Here is a 27,696-nt window from a genome sequence, read left to right as displayed (position 1 = left end):
TCCTTGAGAACAATATTTTGGCAATCCTTCAAATCCTGGGAAATGTTTTTTAAGGCGGGTTTCAGTCCATTAAAAAGTTTAATATGAGAAAGGTGCACCCAGCCCTTGCGTCCTTCCAACTTCACGGCTGTACGGGTGGTGAGGAGGACCTGTCGGGGCTCTTTCCATCGAGGCTCCAGCGGACTTGATCTGTCAAAGTTGCGGACCATCACCATGGATCCTGGAACGATTTCATGCGGTGCCACCTCGGTATTGTCTGGAAATGCGGCGGCAACCTGTGAACGACATGAGTTGAGGGCAGACATCAAGGAAGCTAGGTAATCTGTCAGCATATTACTTGAAACATCGGTAATACTTCGGGGTCTAGGAGTACCCCACATATTTGGGGGGCGGCGGAAAACGACCTCGTACGGGGACAGACCTGATCTGGAATGTGCGACCATGCGCATATAAAATAAAGCGACTGGCAGAGCTACTAGCCAGTCCACACCTTTTTCTTTGCATACTTTGGCGATGCGGATTTTCAGGGTTTGATTATGTCTCTCAACGAGACCGGCTGCTTCAGGATGGCGTACACAATGGAACTTCCACTGGTACCCTAACAAAAGGGAAACGTGCTTCATGAGTTCAGATGAGAATGGCTGGCCGTTATCAGAATATACGACTCTAGGGAGTCCATAACGAGGGAAGAACTCACGAACCAACTGCTTGGCAGTGGTCGCGGCTGTGTAATCTGGGACTGGATATGCTTCTGTCCACCTGGACAAAGCGCATACAACTACAAGGACATACTTGAAACCTCGACATCGCTCCATCTGAATATAATCCATCTGGAGGACTTCAAAAGGGTGGTCAGGGGGCTGGAAACCACCTTGTTCCACCGGGACACTTTTACCTGGATTAAACTGACAACATATCATACAGGTACGGACTTTCTGCTTGGCTGCAGCTCGTAAATGCTTGTTGAACCAAATGTTCTGGATACTGTCTAACATAGCTTTTTCTCCTAAATGTGCTGGACTATGTGCGGTATTAATAATGACTTGAACCATAGAGTCGGGGAGAAACCATGTGGCTTTACCCTTCGTTACCCATCCCTGATCTGTCTGGACCCCTCCTTGTTCGGACCATTTCTTGATTTCTTCGGGAATAGCATGTAACTGGATATCTATGACATCTTGAGTAGGGTCCTTAACTGTCATACATGTAATCGGATCTGGAGTATGTGTCTGTGTCGGATTAACTTGAATGTCTGGAGTCTGTGCTGTAAGCTTGGCTGTGCGATCTGCTAGATCGTTACCCTGGGAAATAATGTCAGTGACCTTCGTATGTGCTTTGCACTTCATGATAGCAATGGATGTCGGTAAATGTATTGCATCTAATAGAGCTTGGATAAGGAGACCATGCTGAATCTTGGTTCCATGAGAAGTCATGAAACCTCTCTCCTGCCAGAGCACTCCGAAGTCGTGTACAACTCCAAATGCGTAACGTGAATCTGTGTAAACATTAACTTTCAGGTTCTTGGCGTGTATACAGGCTTGTGTCAGAGCAACTAGCTCTGCTGCTTGAGCGGACAAGGTATCAATACGGTGTGTTTCAATAACTTCGGTGTCAGTAGTCACTGCATACGCGGCGACTAGTTCTCCTGTACTAGTTCTCATACATGAACCATCCACATAAAGTGTCAGGTCGGGGTCTGGTAACGGAGTATCTGTCAGATCTTGTCTTGGCTTTGTCGTAATGTTAACTACTTCCACACAGTCATGTGGGTCAGAATTCGAAGTAACTGATGGTAACAGTGTAGCAGGATTTAAAATGTTGCAGCGTCTGATTTCTATGTGTGGCTGGAACAGTGTCAATTCATAATCTGTTAAGCGTGCAATTGTCAAGTGCTGAGTTTGTGTTCGGTTTAAAAGAACTTCCACGGAATGTGGAACTTGTACTGTCAAGGAATGTCCTAAGACTATGGAATCACTTTGTCTGATAGCTAGGGCTGTGGCTGCAACTGACTTGAGGCACGCAGGCAACGCCTGGGCGACTGGATCTAATGTGCTAGAAAAATAAGCACAGGGCTTGTTTTGTCCTGCTTGATCTTGTGTGAGAACAGATAATGCTGTACCTTCACGTTCAGTAACGAAAAGTGTAAAAGGCTTACTGTAGTTCGGTGTCGCTAGAACTGGAGCTTGGCATAGGGCTTTCTTTAACTCATTGAAACTAAGTGTATGTTCAGATGTCCAAGGGAGGACAGTCGATGCGGCTGCCTCCTGTGTCGTTAACTGTATCAGTGGCTTGGCTAGAAATGCATACTGGGGAATCCATTGTCTGCAGTAAGAAGTGAGGCCAATAAAAGCACGTACCTCCTTCTGGGTCTTGGGCTGAGGAAGACTCGCTATTAACTGGATACGGTCTGGTGTCAACTGCCTACCCCTCTTGGACAGTAAGTGTCCTAAGTATACCACTTGCTGGACACAGAATTGAAGCTTAGAAGGGGACACCTTGTGCCCCATTTCGGCTAGGAAATACAAGACTGTAAGGGATGCTCGCTCGCAAGCACGTTCAGAACGGGCTGTGATCAGTAGATCATCGACATACTGGAGCAGGGCAGTGTCAGTTGGCATGTGAATGTTATCAAGTTGTCTCTTAAGTGCTTGACTGTAAATACTAGGACTCTCCGTGAAACCTTGAGGAGCGCATGTGAACATATAGCTCCTTCCATTTAAACAAAATCCGAAAAGGAACTGGCTGTCTGGATGAATAGGAACACTGAAAAAGGCGTTCTTGAGGTCTATGACAGTGAAGAACGTGGCTTCGGAATCAATGGCGGTTAATAGGGAAGAGATGTCTGGGACAACTGGGTACTGCGGAATAATACATTTATTAAGCTCTCGTAGGTCGATCACTAATCGATATACTGGGGGTGCATTTGGATCAGTACGTTTCATGACTGGAATGATCGGAGAATTACATACATTGGAGTCAGTTTCTACAACTACTCCTTGAGCCATGAGCTCGTCAATAATTTTGGATAAGGCTGCTACAGCCTCGGGTGGCAATCTGTACTGTCTGATTCGTGGTAACACTACACCTGGCTTGAGAGTCACACGATAGGGTGTGATTTGCATGTAACCTACATCAGTTGGACCTTGCGCCCATAAATGCTGCGGAACATTAGACAGTCTTGGATCAAAATCTCGTAATACATAGTGACCCTTAAAGTCACGTAGGAACAATCGTATTCCCTCTGGGGAACAACATATAACTGCACCTAACTCTTTCAGTGTTTTAATGCCTAATAGATTTTCTGGACATGACTTAGTAAGTAACAGATCAGTAGTGCGGGACAATGGACCTACTTCTAGAGTAACTGGCTTTGAAATCTCATTTACGATAGGTTTTCCTGAAAATCCAAGGGAAACATTTCTTGAGCCTGAGAGCGGAGCCCCTGGAACTTCAGCATGACTAATTGTGGTCCTACTTGCCCCTGTATCAATCAAAAACTTTCTGTCTTTCCCTAATACTTGACTGTGAACATAGGGACCTTCTTGATCTACAGGTGTCTCGATGAGAGGCAAGCCTACCTCCCTCTCTAGGCTGTTTCATGAATACTGCTGGTACTCTGGATACTCAGACTGTGCATACTGGTACATCTGCGATGTAACATGCTGTGTTGCAGCAATAGGCTGCGGTGCTGTAACTGTCTGTTGTGCATTCTGTGGCTGAGGAGTCTGTGAAACTTGCTCTTGTCTAGGCGGACGTGGTCTTTCTTTAGTCTTACCAGTAGCTATGTTGTGTTTCAGAACTGCACACTCATTTATAAAATGACCTGGCTGTTTACAATAGTTGCAGTTCCCTTTAACGGGAGCTGCAGGATGACTGGCTTGATTCGGACCCCTCTTCTGACTGTCTTGAGGAACGGATTGTGCAACTAATACTTTCATTTTCGTGTCTTTCATACGTTTTCTCTCGTGTTCTTGCTCTTCCCTGATTCTATTCTGGTGGTACTGGAGCATCTGGAGCATCTGGGACGGGGTATTAGCTTGCCAGGTGCTTTCGACTTTCAAAACTCGATTTTTAACTTGTGGGCTTGAATTCTCGACTAATTTAGTAACAAAAAGGTGAGGGTATGACTCACTACTTGTCTTGAGGCCACTATTGATACTAAAACATTTTTCAAACCTAGAATAAAAATCACTAATATCTTCCTCTTGTTTCTGTTTACAGGCTGAGATTGCATCCCAGTCTTCTTTTCTAGTTGTCAATAATCTGGGTAAAACTTGAATCAATAATTCTGGTAATTCTTTACATTTCTCTCCTAGACCAGTACCTGGTACTCGTGCCTTGTCTTCAGCTTCTAGAACTGCCCAATCGATCTTTTTCTCTCCTACCTCCCATTCTTTTTCCTTTAACTTTTCATACACCCCTGCGGGCAACAGGACCTTTAACATTTTAATTATATCTGGGTAAGTGTATTCTCCCATACGGAGCATGTCTTTTAATTCTCTATGGAACCCTGCTGGATCTTTGTCATGACAGGGAATTAATTTCTTCATTTCGAGGAGTTCCATCTTTGTAATCGGGGTGTAAACAAACACTCGTTGCATTTCACCGTCCTCTGTCTTAACTGGATGCACTTCTCGTAACGGGTTCTGTCTTTCCATGTAAAATGGTTTACTTTCTGGGGGTGAGACATGAACAAAATGCGGGTTCAGAAACGTTCTATATTTGTGGCGCTGTTCTAGAATGACACTAATTAAATCGGTACCTAGACCTTTCCATCTATACTGGAGTAACTCGTTCAGGATATCATGTAACGGACCTGGATCAGAGTGCTGACCCTCATACAAAGTAATGAGGTGCTGGATCATATACATACCCACCAGTCGCTGCTCGGCTGGGGGCAATTTCAGAAACATTTGTGCCACTATTTCGTCTGGAAAAGTGGTAGAATCAGTAATCCATCGGACTGCTGATCGGGCTAGTTCCTGTTCATGCATGGTACTCAACTCACTGTAACCGATTCGTGATTTCAGAATGTGATCGGTAGCTTGGAACACTTGTTCTAGGGAACCTTGTTCTGGTGCTGAATGATGGAAAATTGACTTGTGTTCTAGGCGTAAATGGCGATCTGGAAATCTAGATTTTCCTACATACGCTATTCTGGCGGTATTCTCGTCGTCTTCCTCTTCAGGATCAGAGTTACTTTCTTTCTCGCTTACTTGTGCTGCTTTACGTTGTTCGTGTATCTTTATTATTTCTCTACGGATTTTCTTGTACATACTCTCCATTGCACTAATGGTATTGTGCTTACCCTCGGCTATATTATCACTCCACTTTGTCAGGATTTTCATTTCGGCCTGATCTTTAGACGGGTAGTCTTGTTCTCTTATTAGACAGTTAATTAAAAACTTTAATATCATACGCTGGATCTCAGCTTTCCTTTGAGACATGGCATCACTAATACTTTCTGGATCATCCCCTGTACGGATGAAACGATATATTCTGTCTAGATCTTCTTTCATATTGGGTAGGGTGACTAGATACTCGGTCACCCTCCTTACGCGTACTGAATATATAACCATATTATTCTCGCCTGGGACTGGGTCATAGGCACATTCGCCAAGGGCTTGCCTGATTTCTGCAACAGACTTATTACTCTTGGGAGTACGCTGTGATGCTTGAGCATGTAATTCGAGTGCTGATAAACGCTTGCGTGGCGGCGGGGTTTGAGGAGGACCTCCTCCTGCGGCCCCTAGACTAGAATCGTCGACTGATATTCTTTGTGGCGGAGCGGGAAATTGAAATGCTGGCTGGACCGGGGGTACACAGTTCGGTTTCCGCAAACATCATGGCACGGAAACCGCACTCATTAAAGCAGCCGACGACATAAGAGTCATCCGTGACCAAGGAGGTACTGCGGTATTAGTCCTCCTGGATTTGTCTGCTGCTTTCGACACGGTCGACCACAAGATCTTGGTCGACCGTGTCGAGAGGATGGGCATTCAGCTTGCTGCCAGAGATCTTCTGGCCTCTTTTCTGGCCAATAGAACCCAGGCAGTTACCCTGGGCCCCTTTCAATCTGCCGACCTGTCGTTGCCGTGTGGGGTCCCACAAGGCTCATCCCTGAGTCCGACACTATTTAATATATATGTGTCGGACCTTGCTAGTGTCATCAAAGCCTACGGGATGGGCCTGACCTCATACGCCGACGATACTCAGTTGGTTTTGGCCATAAGAGACGATGGACAGAAGATGGCGGAGAGTTTCCAAGACGGGATGACTGCAATTAGTGAGTGGATGGCAAGAAATTGCCTGAAGCTCAACTCTGATAAAACAGAGGTGGTTATCTTCGGTAAGCTCTCCCCACCCTGGTCGGCAACCTGGTGGCCAGCAGCCATGGGTACACCTCCTTCCCCTTCGGTCAAAGTGAGAAACTTAGGTGTCACCTTTGACAACCAGCTCAATTTTATGGCCCATGCGAATAAAGTGGCTGCTAATGCTCACTTCAAGTTATGTATTGTCAGGAAAATCATACCATACTTACCTGAATCAGCAGCAAAAACACTAGTTTTTTCGCTAGTGCTGTCTTCATTAGACTATTGTAACGGTCTGTTGCTTAACGCCCAGAACAGAGTCATCAAAAAATTACAGACCGTTCAAAATGCTGCTGCCCGTGTACTCGCAAAAAAACCCAGATTTGCCCCCATTTCGGACACGCTTAAAAAATACCACTGGCTGTCCATTCACAATAGGGTCAAATTCAAATCTTTGTGCACGGTTTTTAAATCACTTCAGGATTTAGGACCTCGATTCTTTAAAAAGCAACTGACTCCGTACAATCCTGTGAGAAAGCTTCGATCCACATCTGCCAACCAGCTAGTGGTCCAACGTAGTCGCACAGTTTCCTGGGGTGATCGCCGTTTTTTAATCTCGGCCCCCAGACTCTGGAATACCCTACCCATTGATATTAGGACCAGCTCCACTCTTCTTCAGTTTAGAAAAAAACTGAAGACATGGCTTTTTAATCAATAAATCACTGCCTGTTGTTTTCTGTCGAGGGTGAGACTTTAATGCAATTTCAGCGCCGAGACGCCTAAGGGTAATTGCACGCGCTTTATAAATGGCATTAAATAAATAAATAAATAAAATAAGTACCGTAGCAGGTACTGCATGGGGTGCCCCGGTGTCTGGAGGAGCAGGATGTGCCTGATTTACAGGGACTGGCGGAGCGCGAACAGGATCTGCATATTCAGGGACTGTGTCGTCCAGATAGGACGAAATAAAAATATCAGCTGCGGTCGGTTTGTGACGTAGCTTGGTCGGAACTAATGGTGACGGAAGATTACTGGATGCCTCCGGGGTCGCTTTTGGCAAGCCCTCGGCAAGAAGAGGATACATACCCTTAATAAGAGCATGCCTCTGTCTGTCTGACTGTTCGGTTTTAACTCGTTCACCAATCTCGATTAGTTCTTTTTCTTGTGCTCGTTCTAAGGATTCTCTACTTAATTCTGACTTTCTGATTTCTTTTTCAGTTCTTTTATGAGATTCTTTACGCCATAACTCAATGGCATCTTTCTGTGACTGTCTGGCTTTCTTTTTCCATAATGCTTCTTCTACTCGCATGATGCACTCAGCATCCCATGTACCCGATACGGGCCATCTATACTTTTCTTCTAACTGTTTGGTATACTCTACCCATAAATCTAGATACAATATGGCACTTATGCCATGCTTCTGATACATAAAGTGACCTGGACTGTCCCTGGGCGGGACGGGAACTGCTGCTTCCAGCAGACCCTTTCTAGTCTTCAACTGACGTAACTTGGAAAATATGGGCATGACTGAACTGTAATCTAGACACAATACAATACACAATGAACACGATACTTATCCCCCATTCATACCACGACATTAAAATACATGAAAAACATTTAAAATAACTGTTCGAACAGAATACTACCTGGAAATACTGAGAACAGAACACATAAATTTTCTCGAGAACAGAAACTGACTAGAACAGAAACTAGATGCACTGCTGAAACAGTACGAAACTTACCGGTCTCATAAAGAGACACGTCAGGACCCGCATCCACCGAAATGGACACTTCGTTTGTGGGACTGTGTACCACCAACCCACAGACCAGAGTCACTTAAATTGACCCTGTCTAGATACCACCCCAGTAACGGTACTCACCGGGCAGCAAGAACGGAAGGCCTCGGACTGGACTGGACTGCTACGACGACGGACGACGAACTTCGGACTTCGGACTTCAGTTACGGGTGGACCTCCGGATACCTCGGACCTTGGACTCTTGGCTTGGGCTCTGGTCGGGACTCGCCGCGTTCCTCCACCGTCTCGTCTGGATGCTGGACCGCCTCCTCCGTCTCCTCCGTGGGCCTGAGGGATACTTGAGCAGAAATATCTGCCACTGCGCAGAAGAGTTCCGTCACGACTGCAGAGGGTCAGGGGGTCGGCGTGGCTTCACCGACGCGTGGGGAAAGGGCAAGTCCCTGTTCGGGCGCCATTATGTGGTAAATAAATAAATAATACCTCTCTTTTTGACTAGACATATATCATAACAGATAGCTCAATAAATAAGAGTCAAGATTCGAGGTAGTAGGAGTTTTGCAGGTTTAATACAGCATAAGGACAGGAACAGGACAACCTGCATAGGAATAGGATGACAGGGCCCAGCAGGGCCCAGCAGCTGCTGGGGCTGGGTCTGGGATGAGCGCGCTGGCTTTTAATAACAATACATGAGCATATATACATAACGCAAACACATAGCATTACATTGCAGTGGGCGTAGCAGTGGGTGGAGCAATAGGTGTGACGCGTAGCAGTCGCGAAAGATAAAGGCAAAAGTAGGTGTAACTGGGCGTATACATAGACATGTGGTGCAGACGTAACAGGATATGTCATGGATGGGGCGGAAACATTGGAGGGGGCTACCTAAGGAGCCGGGACCTCTAACCTGATGGTGCGCGCAAACTAGCAATGACGTATCACTAGGAGAAGCTGGGGGCTATGAACTCTGTGCTAGGAGCAGAGACTGAAGTCTGGAGGGTCGGAGCGACATGTACCTAATCAGTATCTAGTATCTGATGTTTAGAGAACATGTTGATATAAACTATAAGTCAAGAGAGGAAAGGCTAACTTGATTCTAAGACTGGACCATGCATTATTCTACATGTAGTGCGTGATGAAGAATATGAAATGACCATTGAATGCAGTATTTCTCTAACGTGGAGACGTGAAGGCTAGACAATGACGGAAACTATTGATGCAGTTCAGTAGCTTAGGAATGCAGAGAAGGAGAACTGAACTGATAACTGGAATCATAACATATTCTTGGCAGACTCAGAGGCTGAGCCAGGCTGGGCCGGGCACTGCGAGGCAGGAAGTAAGTGAAGGGTCGAGGATACAGGTGGGGGCTGTATCGCTCCTCAGCGAGGCTTCAGGAGACAGGAGCTGAATCTGGTGTCCAGGCCCTTTTGAGGCCTAGAAACGGGGACTTTAGAATAGAATAACGTGCACACTGAGAAACGTGGCAACGTAGCTTTACATAGGCCTGATATTCGTAGTATTCACGAGGACTGGAAACTGGCATACTAGAGGTGGACACAACTGTAATTGCGTCATTAATCGGACATGGGGAATGCATATGCATATTTAATCATGCACACATAACATATGATGGATGACACGTAGGGACACAGAACATGGCAAAATTTACTTTTCCACATTACCTTCATGAAATATAAAGAACATTGTTACTGAAATAACCAACTCCCCTCTCTACCCTCCGTACCGGCTTCCTGTGTGCCAATTCTCCATAGTTTATTATTTTTGTGCCAATTCTTCATAGTTTATAGTTTATGTGTATCCTTAACTGTCACTGACTTACCTTTCCTGACTATGTGGCCCATTAGGATGGTGGGCGGATCGCCCCAGCCAGGCCGGCGGTAGCCAGCGCCAGCCTGGCGGGGGTGATCCACCCGCCATCCGTCCCAGAATGACCCCCGCCATATTAGTATGGCTTGGGGGTCCGCGGCGGACCGAAAAGGGTTTCTATGGTGGCGGTGTCTATCCGACACCGCCAGCCATATTAGGATTGGCTTTTTTAAATGCCTTTCCGTGACGGCAATGCCGCCACGGAAAGACATGTGGAGTCTGCATTGGGGGCCCGATGCGGGCCCCCATGGACTCCGGGAGGCTTGGGGGTGCACATGGGGGGTACCTATGGTACCCGCGGCAGTTCCATGCACAGCATGGCAGGCACCGCGCGGTGCCTGCCATGCTGTGCATGGAAGTGCACTGCATGCCTTCCTGCGATTGTGACGGGTGGTGTTGAGTGCACCGCCCGCCACAATGGTAGGAATGCAGGATGCGCCCGCCACTGTGGCGGGCGCATCCTAATGCCAGGCACGGGACCCCCGCCCTTATGGCAGATGGTCCCTGGTACCGTGAGGATGGCGGAAAAAGTCCGCCCGCCATCCTAATGGGGGCTTATGTGTCTCCTCCACTTCTCGTTGTTCCCCTGCAGGAGGTTCTTGTTGTGTGGGTGAGGATTGATAGTTCTTGTATCATCAACCCCCATGCCTGCAACACCTCTGGCAAGTTCTCGTCCCTCCTTGTTTTCCTCATATGGGTCTCTTCTGCCAATACCCATTCCTTAAGTTCTGCTCTCCACTTATCTATGGCTTAGCCCTGTGGGGTTAGCCAGTGTATAGCTATTTGTCTCTTAGCAATCACCAGTCACGTATCAGAAATTGTCTGGTTGTCTTTCATTTGGGATTTCTAGGTATCAATCCCAGGAGGCAGGTCCGTATTTCAAGTGCTATCGTCCATCCCGTCACCCTGTTAAGTTGAATTAGTATTTCAGTCCAATATGTTTGTATCTTGGGGCAATGCCAACCCATATGTACAAAGTCAGCCCAGGCGCCCCAACACCTGGGACACCGCGGGTCACGCTCTCCGTTAATGCAATATAGTCGCCTAGGGTTAAAAGCAATCAGTTATGGAAGCAGGCCCTACCTCATATTTCTTTCAAAATAATTCTAAACAAAGAAATAAAGAGGCTCCCATGGAATAGAGACAAACAAAACTTCAGCAAAATAAGCCACGCATCAATGTCTATCAGCTCCTATAAACAACCCTGTCTGCAGGCCTGCTTAAGAGTTCTACTCAAAAGCTTCCTTAAAATCAAGCAGATTCATCTACGCTTTGGTCTGTTTTCAACAACTGACTGTATGCTTCATTCCGGATGCCTGCATCTACTGCATTTGAATCGTGTAATTCTGTTGGGGCATCATACATTTATGATGTTTGGGTGCACAATGCTTTCGCGCTTTCAATGCGGCTTTCTCAAAGAGTCACACTTAATTGTTTTAAAGTTAGCATAGGTACATGATTCAGTAAAATCTTCCATCGTTGAGTTGAAGCAGAAAAGAGATTGTGAGCTCTTTGCAGTACTCCAAAAAGTGAAACCCCTTCTATAGATGCTGTGGGTGCAGTCCGATATCACTAAATTCAGGGAATGACAACCACATGGCAAAGAAATGCTCTTGAAATCATACTAAGTATTCTGGCCTGGACACCTTTACTTTGACCTTTCATGTTGGCACCATTATTATAGCCTTGACCTCGTAGATCTTGTACATTCAAGTTATGCTCTTACAGCACTCCTAATTACAGTTCTGTTAGACCTTCACATGCGGAGTGACTCACCTATTTAAAACCAATAAAATGCTCCTTAACAGATATTCCATTTTTTTTATATCAGTAAACCTAATTTTCAATGATAGCTTTTCAGAATGGCTTATGTCAGGTGTGCAGTCTAATATAACAGATAAATATTGTGCTGACGTTGCTCAAAGTAGAATATCCTTAAGTACTTGTTTTTCTAAAAGATTGATTATTTCATTCTGTATGTTTTTTCCAAGATAGTGATTGGTATTCTACTTAGCACAAGCACATCTCAAATATTCTTTTGTCACAACATCAAACTTTCCAAGAAGTTGTACTAATCCCAAGAAATCTCAATTATTTGGCATTACCGGCTTATTAGAGGACCCCGTTAAGGCCAAGTTGTGCTCCAATAAAAATAAAATTATTTACGTAAGCCTTTCTAGAACCCGCCTCCAATGAATAATTTCTTCGTTTATCATTTGCTGATGTGACACATCCACACCTTTATTTAACTGAAGTCTTACCTCTGTGTCCATCCAAACACAGTAAGAGGTCATATGATCCTGTGATTTTTCATGCTCCTTCAAACGAACACTAATTTGTCTCAAATCACGAAAACCTGTACTTCCTAGAGAAGTTTGTGACTTTTCAGATGGAAAAGGTTTGCAGCAAAAACAATATGCACAGTCTGAAGTTTGTGACTAAACAAGCCATTTGCGCCTTATTGTTTCATTGTTGTCCACTTTCCTCATCTGAAAGAGTTTAGAAAAATGAAGTTTATTTTTATCAACAGAGAATGTTATATCCTCAATTTCAGGTGGTTCAGAAGTTACAATATTATCCGCAAATGTAGATTTCAATTTGTCTGGCCACAGTGCTGGATCAGCTGTGTCATATATGTAGGATGACAAGGTATTGTGCTCAGCTGACTGTGTACGAGTTTGCTATTTAGAGCAGCAGCTGAGTTGTCTTCAATTCCTTTTTCAACTGAAGCCAAATATGACTCTAATTCCTAATTTGTAGAATCCTGACACTCTGAGGAGGATGAGGAGGTATTGTGCTCAGCAGACAAGATACCAAAATGTGGGTAATTTAGCACAGCTATCACGTTGTCTTCAAGTTCTTTGTCAGTTGAAGAAAAAATACGATTTTAAATCAGAATTCATAGAATCCTGACACTCAAACGATGACCCTTCCCCTTCATCACATTTTTATATGGTCCACCAAGTCATAAAAAAATGTCAAGGCTTCTTGCAGCTTTTTGTTTTTTGCTACACTTTCAGCTTTCCTCTTCTGACTTTGTGATCCATTCTTTCAAATTACAGTTCTTGATGTAAGGCTGAAAAACGCACAAAATGTCTGCATCAGTTTGATGTGCTAATTGCCATATGGTAGGGCTTGGATGGGGGTGTCAGATCTTGAACTTCATTATAACTGCACTAGGCATTGCATCCATATTGGTATTATCCAATCTACTTAAAGAATTAGGGGCCGATTCCTGTCGGAAGGGCTCTGAACCATGTTCGGTGCCCTTCCGACCGAATCGTAACGTGTCGGCTGGATTTCTTTCCGACCGAGCCATTCCGATGGGCTCGGTCAGAATAGAATCCGACTCAGATTTCCGGATGGCTTACAACGGGCTCGGAGAGCCCTTCTGCCATCCGGAAATTCTTCAGTACTCCCCTGGTTGCCTCTTTACGACCAAGGTAGTACGATGGCAGTTTTTCACTGCCTTTTCGTGCCCGTGTTTCCGGCACAAGAAGGCAGTCGGAAACTGTCTCTGGGGGCCCCCAGCAGGGCCCCCATGTGTCCGAGGCCGCCAAATGGCTGCCTGGGGGCACCTATGTGCCCCTCTGTTGATCCCTGCACCCTGTGGCAGGCACTTTGGGGTGCTGGCCACAGGGTGCAGGGATGAACTGCACCCCTTCTTTACACAATGCAGGCATGCATTCTGCTCGGAATGCATGCTTCCATTGTGAAGCATACGAATGTGACCGAACAGGGTTCGATCGCATCGTACTTGCAGGGCCATAACGAACGACAGCAGGCCGGTCGATTACGGCTCCTGACCATTGTCGGACGGACCTGAGTCCGTCTGACATCGGAATCGGCCCCTTAGTTGTACAAGGGTACCTGTACAAGGGTACCTGGTTGAGATGGGGCACTAAAGACTGAGATCATGCAAATGGAGAGAATATTTTCATAATAAAATGTGTTAGGTGTGCAAACAGTGCATAATAATTATTGAATAGATAACACATAGGGGTCGATTATGATGGCGGACGGAAGGACGACCGCCGGCCTGGAGTAGGCGGAAAATGCCTTTTTACAGTCCGCCAGCCGCGGCCAGTTCATCTGCCATATTAGGATGGGAAGCACTGTCAAATTTCCGTACGCCTCGGAAGAACATGCACCGCCGCGTAAATACACCCGACCCAGCGGCGGACGTAACCAATCCAGAGACACCGCCGTACGGAATGACGTCTCCGACCGTCCTCGAAATCACAATGGCGGAAAAGACACAGCGAATCGCAGCGGAAAAATCACCAGCCTGAACACGGCGGATTCACCACAGCGGAGAGGCAAAACATTGCAGAGATACCCACCACAGGCAGATCGCCGTCATGGACCCAGCTCTACACGCATTTCCGCTCCTCTTCGTGCTCCACCACCAGCAAGTCATGGACCGTCGCCGACGACGACGCAGGTACGCAAACACAGCAATCGCTGTTGGAAGGGGAGTACCTGCCGGGGCCGTGACGTGGGGAGGGGGAGGGCATGTTGCGGACACAGCATTTACAATATCACCAATATATCAACAATGCTAGGAGACAACCAGGAATGACACAGAGAAACCACTACACAGGAATAACTTGCTTTATTGTACATAATAGGGGTTGACTCCTAGAGTAGCCAGGAGCATGGGCACTGGATAGAACAGAACAGGTTCATCTGAGGCAGCACATGAGAGGGGCTAAGTGCATCAGCAGTCCATGGCACAGAGCAGGTACATCTGAGGCAGCACATGAGAGGGGCTAAGTCCATCAACAGTCCATGGTACAGAACAGAGCAGGTACATCAGAGGCAGCACATGAGAGGGACTAAGTGCATCAACAGTCCATGGCAAAGAACAGGTACATCTGAGGCAGCACATGAGAGGGGCGAAGTGCATCAGCAGTGCATGGCACAGAGCAGGTACATCTGAGGCAGCACATGAGAGGGGCTAAGTGCAACAACAGTCCATGGCAAAGAACAGGTACATCTGAGGCAGCACATGAGAGGGGCACAGAGCATTAACAGTCCATGGTACAGAACAGAGCAGGTACATCTGAAGCAGCACAAGGACGTGTGTCATGCGCCCCGTCCCATGGACATTAATAATGCAAGGGTGGTTACAATGGACAATCCAGACACCAAGTACAATGACATGTGAGTGATGGGAACTGCACCTCACAGCACAGAATCAGGTGGACTGATTGACCTACTAGCTTCGGACACAGTGGCAGGATCTGATACAGGATTGGGAAATACAGCCACAGTACCAGTTATTGACACATGAGCCATAGACCCAGACACACTGCCAGCACCAGAAACAGGAGTGTGAGACACAGCCACAGCTCTAGTGACTGACACATGAGCCAAAGACCCAGACACACTGCCAGCACCAGAAACAGGAGTGTGAGACACAGCCACAGATCTAGTGACTGACACATGAGCCATAGACCCAGACACATTGCCAGCACCAGAAACAGGAGTGTGGGACACAGCCACAGCTCTAGTGACTGACACATGAGCCATAGACCCAGACACACTGCCAGCACCAGAAACAGGAGTGTGAGACACAGCCACAGCTCTAGTGACTGACACATGAGCCATAGACCCAGACACACTGCCAGCACCAGAAACAGGAGTGTGAGACACAGCTACAGATGTAGTGACTGACACATGAGCCATAGACCCAGACACACTGCCAGCACCAGATACAGGAGTGTGAGACACAGCCACAGATCTAGTGACTGACACATCAGCCATAGACCAAGACACACTGCCAGCACCGGAAACAGGAGTGTGAGACACAGCTACAGATGTAGTGACTGACACATGAGCCATAGACCCAGACACACTGCCAGCACCAGATACAGGAGTGTGAGACACAGCCACAGATCTAGTGACTTACACATGAGCCATAGACCCAGACACACTGCCAGGACATGTCCCTGTACAGTGACCAACAAATACCATGCCAGCATCTGAGACAGGAGAGTGGTGGACACACACAGTGGCACTACCTGAAACAGGAGAGGGCACAACTGACACAGTGCTACTACATGACACATGAGAGTGAACTGCAGCTGACCCACTAGGACCACTGAAATGATGAGCCACAGGGCTGTATGGGCCAGGAGGCAGGGTGGCTCTGGGAGCTGGGGACAGCTGTACTGGAGCGACATTGGGGTGGTCAGGGGTCACTGGTGTGTGTCTCTGTTTCTTTGGGATATGTAAGGGCACCCTGGACATGAATGGACTGGTAAGTGGTGCGGGCTCATCTGAAACATCACCCATCAAAGGTGGATCATGTGCTGGTGGTGGTCTGCTCTCTGGGGACGTGCTGGACCCTGCTTGACGCTTGCTCTGGCCCTGCCTTCTGCCCTCTGTATCATGTGTAATGGGGGATGCAACAACAGTGTACTCCTTCCTCTGCTTCACCGGGGTGTGGATGGGAGTAGAGGTATGGGGGAACTCCACCTCTGACACATGTGGTGTACGTTCCTTCACCAACACCAGCTTCTGGGGACGCAGGGGTGATGTATGCCTGTCCTTGGTGGATGTCCTGTGAATGGGAGAAGTCTTGGCCCTGGGAGGTTCCTTGGCCATGGGAGACGCCTTGGCCCTAGGAGGTGTCTTGTCTTTGGACTGTGCCTTATTCGTGGGCGGTGCCCTGACCCTGGGAGTTGCCCTGTCCTTTGTAGTGTCCCTGTCCTTGGAAGTGTCCCTGTCCTTGGGAGGTGCCCTGTCCTTTGTAGTGTCCTTGTCCTTGGGAGTGTCCCTGGCCTTGGGAGGTGCCCTATCCTTGGGAGTGTCCCTGTCCTTGGGAGGTGCCCTGTCCTTTGTAGTGTCCTTGTCCGTGGGAGTGTCCCTGTCCTTGGGAGGTGCCCTGTCCTTGGGAGTGTCCCTGGCCTTGGGAGGTGCCCTGTCCTTTGTAGTGTCCTTGTCCTTGGGAGTGTCCCTGGCCTTGGGAGGTGCCCTGTCCTTGGGAGTGTCCCTGTCCTTGGGAGGTGACCTGTCATTTGTAGTGTCCTTGTCCATGGGATTGTCCCTAGCCTTGGGAGGTGCCCTGTCCTTGGGAGTGTCCCTGGCCTTGGGAGGTGCCCTGTCCTTGGGAGTGTCCCTGGCCTTGGGAGGTACCCTGTCCTTTGTAGTGTCCTTGTACTTGGGAGTGTCCCTGTCCTTGGGAGTGTCCCTGTCATTGGGAGGTGCCCTTGCCTTGGGAGTACCTTTTGAGGGGGATGCCTGTGTTCCATGTGAATCCCTGTCCCCCAACACCCCTTGAGGATCCTGTGTGTCAACTCCAGGGTAGCTGATGTCGTGTTCTGTGAAAGATTTCCCTGTCCTAGGGGATGGTGTCTGTGGCCTCCGTGCCCTGCCATGCTGCCTGTGCCTGCTTCTCGTGCAATACCCAGAAAATGAGGCCTGGTCAGAAATGTCACTCTCCCCTGAGACATCAAGTGGTGTGGATGGAGGAACTGAAGTAGAACCTTGTCCATGCGACTGTTGAATGGCTGCAGACACTGTGTTGGATAATGACTGAACTGTTCTGTGGAGACCAGCAACATCGCCATGCATCCCCTCCATGAATGCTACCACCTGCCCCAACTTCCTATCGTGGTCCAGGAATGCATTGATCATGTTGGTCTGCCCTACACACAGCTGTCGCAGCAGATCAACCGTCTCAGCACAAAGGGCACTTTGTGTCACAGGGGCAGGGGCAGCGGTGCCTGCACCGAAGGCTACTCTGCTACCCCATCTCCGGCGAGCACGAGCAGTAATTGTTGCAGTTGGTGGCAGTGTGGGCCCAGTGTACTGTGTACCGACTGAAGGTGTAGATTGCCCACTCCCTGTGTCTACCAACAGTGCTGACTCACCACCACTGTCTGAAGATGAGGACGATGATGTCTCCACATGTGAGTCCTCAGGGACAGTTCTGTCCCCCTCTCCGGGGCTGCTCTATGTCAGTCTCAGTCTGCGTGTGTGTGATCTCTGATCCGGATGCATTGCCACCACTAAGCTCCGTCGTTTGTGGGTCAGTGCCCTCGGCCAAAGCTGAAAGAGAGAGAAAAGAGGTATACCTAAGTGCCACACTCACGTACTGCAAATTACAAAATCAAAACTTCCTTGACTGCTGACCAACATGTAGCACCCATCCTGCACACGAACCACCCCTACCAGACATCCTCGTGTCAAAGAACCGGGGGTGCCTGTGAAACATGTACATCAAACAAACAGGGCAAGTGCATGCAGACCACCACACATGTGCTTCCATGGGACCACAGACCTCAACGGCATGTCCTGGGACCCTGCACTACAATGCAACTGGTATGTCCACCTGGCTGACATGGATGCTAACGCTCACTCCGCTAATGGCACCAACATGCAATTGCAACACAACATACACACCACGGATGTCACTACTGTGTCTGAGCAGCAATACATGCATGCACTCACAAGTCACAAACACATTCAGTCTGCTTACCGCTAGTTTGCTGCTGCTCCCCTCTCAGCTGTGCGGCCAGGTCAGGATGTGTCACAGCTATGATACGTAGCTTTAGAGGGGTCATGGTACGTCGTATAAGCCGGCCTGATCTTGGAATCTGCCCCAGTGTCATCTCCGCCACAGTCTTGCTGAGCCTGGAGATGTCGTCCCACCGCTTGTGGCAGTGTGTGTGTCGCCTATTGCACACCCCCATTGCCCGTACATCACGTGCTATGGTCCTCCACATGGCCTTGCGAAGGTGCAGCTTGACCTACCATGATGGGAGACAAGAGGGGGCAAGTCAGTGGACAGTTGGCCATTCACACAGATAGGAGCAACACGTATCTTTCAGCAGCCATGCACAGTCTAACACATGTGAAGGTCCCACAGCACCCCGCCAAGATTGCAGAAGCCAGGAGTCAGTGACCACCTCATGCACACCAACATGTCCCCCACTGCACTTACCACCTGTCCGGGGGCACCGTAGAGCCGTTCATAGTGGCGGAGCACACCGTCCACAAGGACCTCCAGCTCCGCTGTGGTGAAGGGACGAGACCGGATCTCTCGAACTCTCGGCATGACAAGGTCCAGGACTGTGGCACAACAGCAGCAGTTGTTGGAGTGCTCAGCAGCAGCAGGTAGAGGTGATGGGTGCAGGCAGCAGTTGGTGGATTGCTCAGCAGCAGCAGGTAGAGGTGATGGGTGCAGGCAGAAGTTGGTGGATTGCTCAGCTGCAGCAGGTAGAGGTGATGGGTGCAGGCAGCAGTGGCTGGAAGCAGTGGATGTGTGTTGCTGAAATTCACACATTTATAGGGCCCTGAGCTGATATCAGTGGCACACGTCTGCAGCAATTGGTTTTCCCGGGCTGCCTCATTCAAAATGAGCCAATGACTGGCCCTGCTGCGGCGGTGCACGGCTTCCGCTATTTTTTAAATCGCATACGCCTCCCGCGTTACCTGTTTCCATTGGCTACATGTGCAAGGACCATCACGGTCACACCCCGCCAACCGCATGTGCGCGCTACCGTAATGGTGCATCTTTTGAAAATCTTCACTCACTGGCATTGCAATGGCGGAGCACGCATTCTGCGGAGGCGGGGCAGGCTAATACATACACTTGAATGTGCAAGTGGAAATGGCAGTTGGTATCCCCCCTTTCAAGCACATAGCAGCACCCACCGCAGATCGCCGGGTGCGGGCGGTCACCCACCGCCGGGTGCGGGCGGTGGGTGACCGCCCTGTGTATTGATGTTACCTTGGCATGGATGGCCATGGCCAGTCACCCACCGCCGGCCATGGCCGGTCACCCATCGCCGGGTGCGGGTGGTGGGTGACCGCCCTGTGTATTGATGTTACCCTGGCATGGATGGCCATGGCCGGTCACCCACCGCCCGCACCTGGCTACTCCCACACAGTAGGGCTCCAAATGTGCATCGACCATACACTGTGCTGGAGGACATGGTTGAAGAGGAGGTAATCCGCAAATTCCGGCTTGACCGACCGACATTGCAGGACCTTGTAGCCCAATTGGCACCTCATCTGCAGCCACGCAGGCCATATCCAGGAGCAATTACACCCACAGCAAAGGTGATGGAGGCACTTCACTTCTTCGCGACAGGCAACTTCCAGTACACAGTTGGTGATGCCGGGGGGATGTCCCAATCCATGTTCAGCATGGTACTGCGGGATGTGCTGCAAGCCATGATGCGTTACAAGGATGATTACATCCATTTCCCATGTCCGGCAGAGCTGGCTGCAGTGAAAGGTGACTTCTATGCCGTGGGCCAGATTCCACATGTAGTGTGTTCCATTGATGGCAAACATATTGGTCTGATTCCACCCCAGGCAGGTGAACCCGTCTATCGCAATCGGAAGCACTACCATTCTATCAATGTGCAAGTCGTGTGCCTGGCTGACAACATCATCTCCCATGTGTGTGCCAGATTTCCCGGGTCGGCACATGACTCCCACATCCTGCGGAGCAGCATTGTCCCTCAACTGATGGCTAATCTGTGTCAAGAATGTACGTGGCTTGTAGGTGAGTGTGCTGTGATGACTACTGTGTTGTATGTGTGCCATGCTGTTCCCACCAATCCTGGTAATGATGTTTGTGTCTGTCATCCCCCCACCTAGGCGACTCTGCGTACCCAAACCGCCCGTGGCTGCTAAGCCCCCTACGGAATCCTACTACCCCAGGTGAAATGCGCTATAATGAGGCCCATGGCAAGACAAGTCGGGTGGTGGAACGTACATTTGGACTGCTGAAGTCTAGGTTTCGCTGCCTGGATAAAACCGGAGGGGCCCTGCCATACTCACCCGGCAAAGTATGCAAAATAGTGATTGCCTGCTGCATGCTCCACAACCTGGCCTTACGTAAGAATATTGAACTGATCATGGACCCTGCAGACCAATAGGTTGCTCCGCCTCCCATACCACCCCAGTGATGAGGATAGTGGGGAGGAAGAAGGTGCGGACCAGAGGCGTCAGCTCATTGCTCACTACTTTCCTTGAATGTGAGTAACTACCTCTTGTGCTGCTGTTCAATGCGTGACGTATGTCTGCTGGTGATGGGTGGATGTGGTGTGTGAATGCTGCCTGTTATGTTCTGTTTGCACATGGGTGTGGGACATGGCGTACGAGCTATGCTCCTGATGTATGTCCCGTGATCCGCTTACTTTGAGATGATTGTGGGATGTGGGATGTTGCAGTACGTTGTTGTGTGATGGGTGTGATTCAGTTTCCTGACCTGTGCTTGTTGTTCTCTGTTTGTCCATAGGTCACTCACACAGAGCCATGATTCCAAACAACATTCATCCCTGCACCTGGTGATGACAACAACTGAGACAAACCTGTGTTTCAACATGGAGATCACACAGCCTTGAGTGTTTCCGTGATTTTTATTTACAGGGTGTGGATTACTGTTAGTGCATATTTACAAATAGGTGTTGGGGGGAAGTGTGAGTTGAAGGTCATGTCAGATGACAACACCGTGGGGACACCACATTGTGTGATGTACACCTAGTCCAACAGACGTGTGCCATTGCTTGGCATTGTGGGGCAAGATAGTTCGCAGAGTGAATGCCAGGCTCAAGGAAGGGTGAAGTCAGTGGCGGCCCCTCTTCGAGCGGGTGGATGGTGCATTGCCACTGCTCTGTGCTGGATCCAGCCTCGGACGGCCCCTCCGTCTTGGAGCCGGAGCTGAGCCAGCTGTGGGGGCAGGTTGTTCAGGGACCACCTCTCTGTCAGTGGCCTCAGGTGATGGTGGCGGTGGTGTTGGTGCCCTGTCCAGCTGGCCACTTGGGGGAGGGGGAGGTGGTGTGGCGCGGGATAACCACTCCCTCCAAAGAGCTGTTTGCTGCCCCATGAGGTCAACAATTTGTCCCATACAGGTGTCCATGGACCGCAACAGCTGGCAGGTCTGTAGCGAGTCTTGGTGTGCCCGATCCGCCTGTGCCTGCGACCGCTCGTAGGAGGCTTGCACTCTTGCAATGGCATCCAGGGTCTCAGTCCCAGGATGGGCTGGGTCTTGTTCCCGACCTCGCCTTGCACCTGAACTCCTGTTTGTGAGCTGTGGCCTCACCTGTGTCCTCCCCCGTCCACTCTCCCTGCTAGCCTGAGATGTTAATGGCCCATCATCGGACGATGGGTCAGGCAGGGTGGCACTGGCAGGAGTCGTGGTGGTGGTGGTGGTGGTGGTAGCTGCACAGCTCACAATGGCAGGTGTTGGTGTTGTTATACTGGCCAAGGTGGTGGAGGCAGGGATGTCCTTGGAGCCTGATGGCCCTGGGAGTGTGCTTGGGGCAGCATCGTCCTCTGCACCCGAGGTGTCCATGGAATCTTCACCGGAGAGTCCTGGCTGTGAGGGGGGCGACTGGTGCTGGCGGTTGCTGGTTTCGCCTGTCAAGTTGCGATCACCTGAGGGACAAGAATTTAAGAATCAATGCTGTGGACATGACAGGTTTGTTGTTGTTACATTACAAATTTCTAGGGAATCAGGACATGGTTGTTGGTGTCATCATGTTGGTGTGGTAGACAGTACTGGGCATTATGGTGGTGTGGAGGTGGGGAGACAATACTTGGATATATGTGGTCCGGTCCTGCTATTGGATGGTGCCCCTGTGAAGATGGCTACCTACCTGTAGGTTTGAAGGAGGAGATGCACTGTTCAGCAAATGGCGGGCGGACTCCAGCTTACTCTGGGATGGGACACGGGGGCCTGTTGGGAGTTGTAGTGCTGGACTCTCACCCACCCACGCCCACCCTCCCTGTTTACATGGGGGCCTGTTGTGAGTTGTAGTGCTGGACCTACCCCCCCCCCCACCCTCCCTGTAGACATGGGGGCCTGTTGGGAGTTCTAGTGCTGGACTCTCACCCACCCACCCCTACCCTCCCTGTAGACATGGGGGCCTGTTGGGAGTTGTAGTGCTGGTTCCAATCCCCACCCACCCCCGCCCTCCCTGTAGACATGGGGGCCTGTTGGGAGTTGTGGTGCTGGACTCTCACCCACCCACCCCCACCCTCCCTGTAGACACGGGGCCCTGTTGGGAGTTGTAGTGCTGGACTCTCACCCACCCACCCCCACCCTCCCTCTAGACATGGCGGCCTGTTGGGAGTTGTAGTGCTGGACCCACCCACCCACCCACCCTTCCTGTAGACATGGGGGCCTGTTGGGAGTTGTAGTGCTGGGCTCTCACCCACCCACCCCCACCCTCCCTGTAGACATGGGGGCCTGTTGGGAGTTGTAGTGCTGGTTCTATCCCCCCACCGACCCCCACCCTCCCTGTAGACATGGGGGCTTGTTGGGAGTTGTAGTGCTGGACTCTCACCCACCCACCCCCACCCTCCCTGTAGACATGGGGGCCTGTTGGGAGTTGTAGTGCTGGACTCTCACCCACCCACCCCCACCCTCCCTGTAGACATGGGGGCCTGTTGGGAGTTGTAGTGCTGGACCCACCCCCCGCCCACCCCCACCCTCCCTGTAGACATGGGGGCCTGTTGGGAGTTGTAGTGCTGGACCCACCCCCCCCACCCACCCTCCCTGTAGACATGGGGGCCTGTTGGGAGTTGTAGTGCTGGACTCTCACCCACCCACCCCTACCCTCCCTGTAGACATGGGGGCCTGTTGGGAGTTGTAGTGCTGGTTCCACCCCCCACCCACCCCCACCCTCCCTGTAGACATGGGGGCCTGTTGGGAGTTGTAGTGCTGGACTCTCACCCACCCACCCCCACCCTCCCTGTAGACATGGCGGCCTGTTGGGAGTTGTAGTGCTGGACCCACCCCCCACCCACCCTCCCCGTAGACATGGGGGCCTGTTGGGAGTTGTAGTGCTGGACTCTCACCCACCCACCCCCACCCTCCCTGTAGACATGGGGGCCTGTTGGGAGTTGTAGTGCTGGTTCTAACCCCCCACCCACCCCCACCCTCCCTGTAGACATGGGGGCCTGTTGGGAGTTGTAGTGCTGGACTCTCACCCACCCACCCCCACCCTCCCTGTAGACATGGGGGCCTGTTGGGAGTTGTAGTGCTGGACTCTCACCCACCCACCCCCACCCTCCCTGTAGACATTGGGGCCTGTTGGGAGTTGTGGTGTTGGCTGCTTTGACAACGTGCAAGCCTGGGAACTTAGGAGGCAACATTTGTGGTTGATCATGGTGGGTGCATTTGAGCCCTGGTTTTCACATTTGGGTGACTGTGTGGTCCACATACATGGATTGGAGCCTGGGAGATGTGTCTTGGCAGTTGCGCAAGGCAGACCATGACAGTGTGATAGTGGTCATTGGTTTGTACTTACCAGCCTCAAGTCCCTCTTCTATTCCTTCCAGGCTCTCAGGGTGCAGTATGCCCAGCACCTTCTCCTCCCATTCAGCAAATGGTATAGGCTCCGGGGGAGTGCCGCCGCCAGTGTGTTGTGCCCGCAGGTGGTTCTTGGCCCTGATGCCTCTTTCACCCTTGCCTTGAGGTCGTGGCACCGCCTCTGGATCTCGTGTTTGGTGCGTGGCACGGTCCCTGAAGCATTCACTCTGGTCACTATCCTGTCCCACATGGTGGCTTTAGTTGCCAAGGTGGTCTGCTGGACTAGGATACCGAACAGATGTGGTTCGACACGGATGATTTCATCCACCATGACCTTCAACTCACTTTCTGTGAACTTGGGGTTTTTCTTGGGTGCCATGGTGTATGATGTGCAAGGTGTTGGTGGGGTGGGGTGGGGTGTGCAGGTGTGTGGTATGTAGGGATGGTGTTGTGGGGGATTGTGTGGTGGGTGTGTTGGTGTGCAGGTTGTATGTGTGTTTGTGTGTGTCTGCTGTTTGTGCTATTCTGCCCTTTCTTCCAGCTGTGCTGTGATGCAAAGGATTGTGGTAATGGGAGGGATTCATTTTTTACTCTGTGTGGTGGTTGTGTCCCAATGGTTGTTGCCAATCAGGTGTTCTGTGGGTGTGGTGACTTGGGTGCTCTTGTTTGTGCTAGGGGTGTGTCATTGGGGCGTGTAGTTGTTGGGGGTGGTGTTTCAGGTGGGTGTGTGTCCTGTTTTTTGTGTTTTCTATTTACTTCCGTCCGCCATTTTTTAATCGTTTTGACGGCAGGGGTGATGTTTGTTTGGTCCTTCCGCAGTCATGCTCCGTTTGTCGATGCTTTATTTCCACGGCGGTCGAGGAAGGTGGTGAGTTCCGTTGGGATGGCGGGGTTATACTAATCGTGCGGCCGGACCCTCCGCAGGTCTGGCGGCAGTTGGGCCTGTTTCCGCGGTCAATGCGTCCGCGACGGAGTGAGTTTCTGTGGTACCGTCCGCTTGCGGCGGTCTTTGATGTGATCCGTCCGCTGCGGTCGGAGTGTGGTGACAGAAATATCCTAATCGCAACCGCGAATTATCCGCGGTGCGGTCCGTAGTATTTTTGCCTCGACCATGGCGGACGGAACACGTTTCCATCCGCCATCCTCATAGGCCTCCTAGTTTGTCCCTCTTCATAGTCACCTTTACATACTTCTCTCAAAATGCTGAGCGCAACAGAGAGAACAGAATAATAGTACAATATTTTGCCATCAGTAATGTATTGAAATGGCTAGGAATAGGAAAAGTGGCCCATCTTTGTTGCAATGAAATAGAATCTCTGTACACAAACATGCCTGTAGGCATCTTGCAATTCCTCCTGATTTACATATGGCCTGTGTATCTCTTTCAGTTGAAGGTCTAGAGTACATACATTTCATAGACTCAGTGCAAATATGTGGCAAGCTTTCCAAATTACATTTATCCACTAACATGTGGTAACACACTTTTGGGTTCAAACTAAGGTTACCACTTTTCTCAAAGAAAATACCAGCCATTTGGGCACATTTTAGGGTCCTAAAAGGGCCCTTAGCTTGTGCTTGATTAACAATGTGTGCAACATCCCTTTTATTCTTCTTAACACAGTATAGGCACACTACAACATGTTGCACATATCATCTAGGGCCTGAGGAAATATGATCACATTGTAGGAGAGTAGGGTCTGCTATCCTATGGTCACCCCAAATCTTTGCTTTTTGCTTCACTGGTTTATGACTTAATGTGGCTGTGGGCCTGCTAATCAGACCCACAGCCTGCTGTTCTCTCTCTAAATTAATGCCAATGCACGTTAGGTGCATTACGAAATTGGAACTGGTTCACCTTATTGGCCCCTGTAACAGTGTACCCCAGGTACCCAGGGCATAGGTGCTTCCAAGGCCTACCAGGGGCTGCAGCACGTATTGTGCCACCCCTGGCCTGGCCTCCATATTTGACACAACTGGCTGATCACTCAGCTGGGGTAAGTCGGTGTAATCACCCCTTACTTAGGTATAGTATGTCTATATCTAACCCAAAATGGACACATATGTTCCTATCAGCCACTCCTATAGAAGGCCTCATCAATCCTGGAGGCAGAGTGCCTGGAAATATGTGAGATGGTGCTCTGGCATGAGCTGAGCCTGTCTGCAGCTTTCGGAACCACGTCCTTTAGCTGTTCCATGATACTGCCATACCATATACTCTTCAGTGCATTATGAACCTCGCGGTTAAATGCTATCTTTGGTTTGGCTTTATCAAAACATGTCGAGTAAGGTGTCATACGAATTGGAATACTACCCTCTCGCCAGTTCTGGCGACGGGGGTAGCATTTCACCCTTCTAGAGGGACACGACATGTACATAACCTGAACCCCGGTTAAAGTTAAACAGAGCCTCAGCATCACAAAATGGATGCTGCCACCACAGACACAAGTCTGACCTCCTGCTGCTGGGAGTCCTTCCAGCGAGGGCGGCTTGGACAAAGGGTTTCCTGCCTTGGGAGGTGCTAGTACCACCCCAGACAGGGTTTTGTGTATTGGGTAGGACAGGGCTGAATAGAATCAGACATGCCTGGGGCACACAAAATGTGCCCGTGCATTTGCCAGTTCAAACCGGTGCTGGGGCTCTCCAGCCCCAGTCTTGGCGCGAAGCTGGACAAAGGAAAGGGGGTGTAACCACCCCCCTTCCTGGTCCCACCCAGAGGAGGGACCTGGTAGGTAATCCGGCCCCTAGATTTGGAATAAGAGTAGGAGCTGTGTCCCAAGACTTCAGATCATCCTGAACTCGACTTGAAATACAGAAGAAAACTGGACTTCGAAATTCTGCTGCACGGAAGACTGAAGAGAATCTCCCTTGTGGCCAAGGAGTGACCACCCCGTGAATACAGGCACCAACCAGCAACTCAACGTCTGCTTTGCCGCAGCCTCCCGCCGGAGCCCGAGCCCAGAGCCTGACAAGACCCAGACTCCCAGACATCTGAGAGCCCGATCCACAGTCCCTGAAAAGAAGAGACCCGTGGAGGCACGAGAGACGTGGGACCGGACATCTTGGAAGACCCCCGAGCAGCTGACTGCGCAGCATCCGAGGCACCCTTGACGCTGTGCTTTGGGGTTTGAGAAGCCCCAACACCGAGCAGCATTTACACTGAAGATCAGCCCCCCAGCATCTCCACGATCTGCGTGGGGCCCTTTTGCACTTTGCCACTCGACGCCCATCCCGGCCACTTGCTACGCGGCTAGCGGCCATCTTGGCGACGAAAACTACGATTTACACCACTGGTCTGGTTGCTCCAGACTGGCCCTTGCTCCCCTGAAAAGGAGCACCCGCTCTGACCTTGCTGGTCCGAGTGAGAAGCTTGCATCGATTCCTGCGTGGCTTGCTTTAGCCAAGGCCTGTTTGCTCCAATCAAGTTGGCGACACCGCCATCAGCGAGAGCCTTTGTGGGACAGCT

This window comes from Lissotriton helveticus, chromosome 8 (assembly GCF_964261635.1).
Source record: "Lissotriton helveticus chromosome 8, aLisHel1.1, whole genome shotgun sequence".
NCBI classification, from domain to species: domain Eukaryota; kingdom Metazoa; phylum Chordata; class Amphibia; order Caudata; family Salamandridae; genus Lissotriton; species Lissotriton helveticus.
This window is presented reverse-complemented; position numbering follows the sequence as displayed.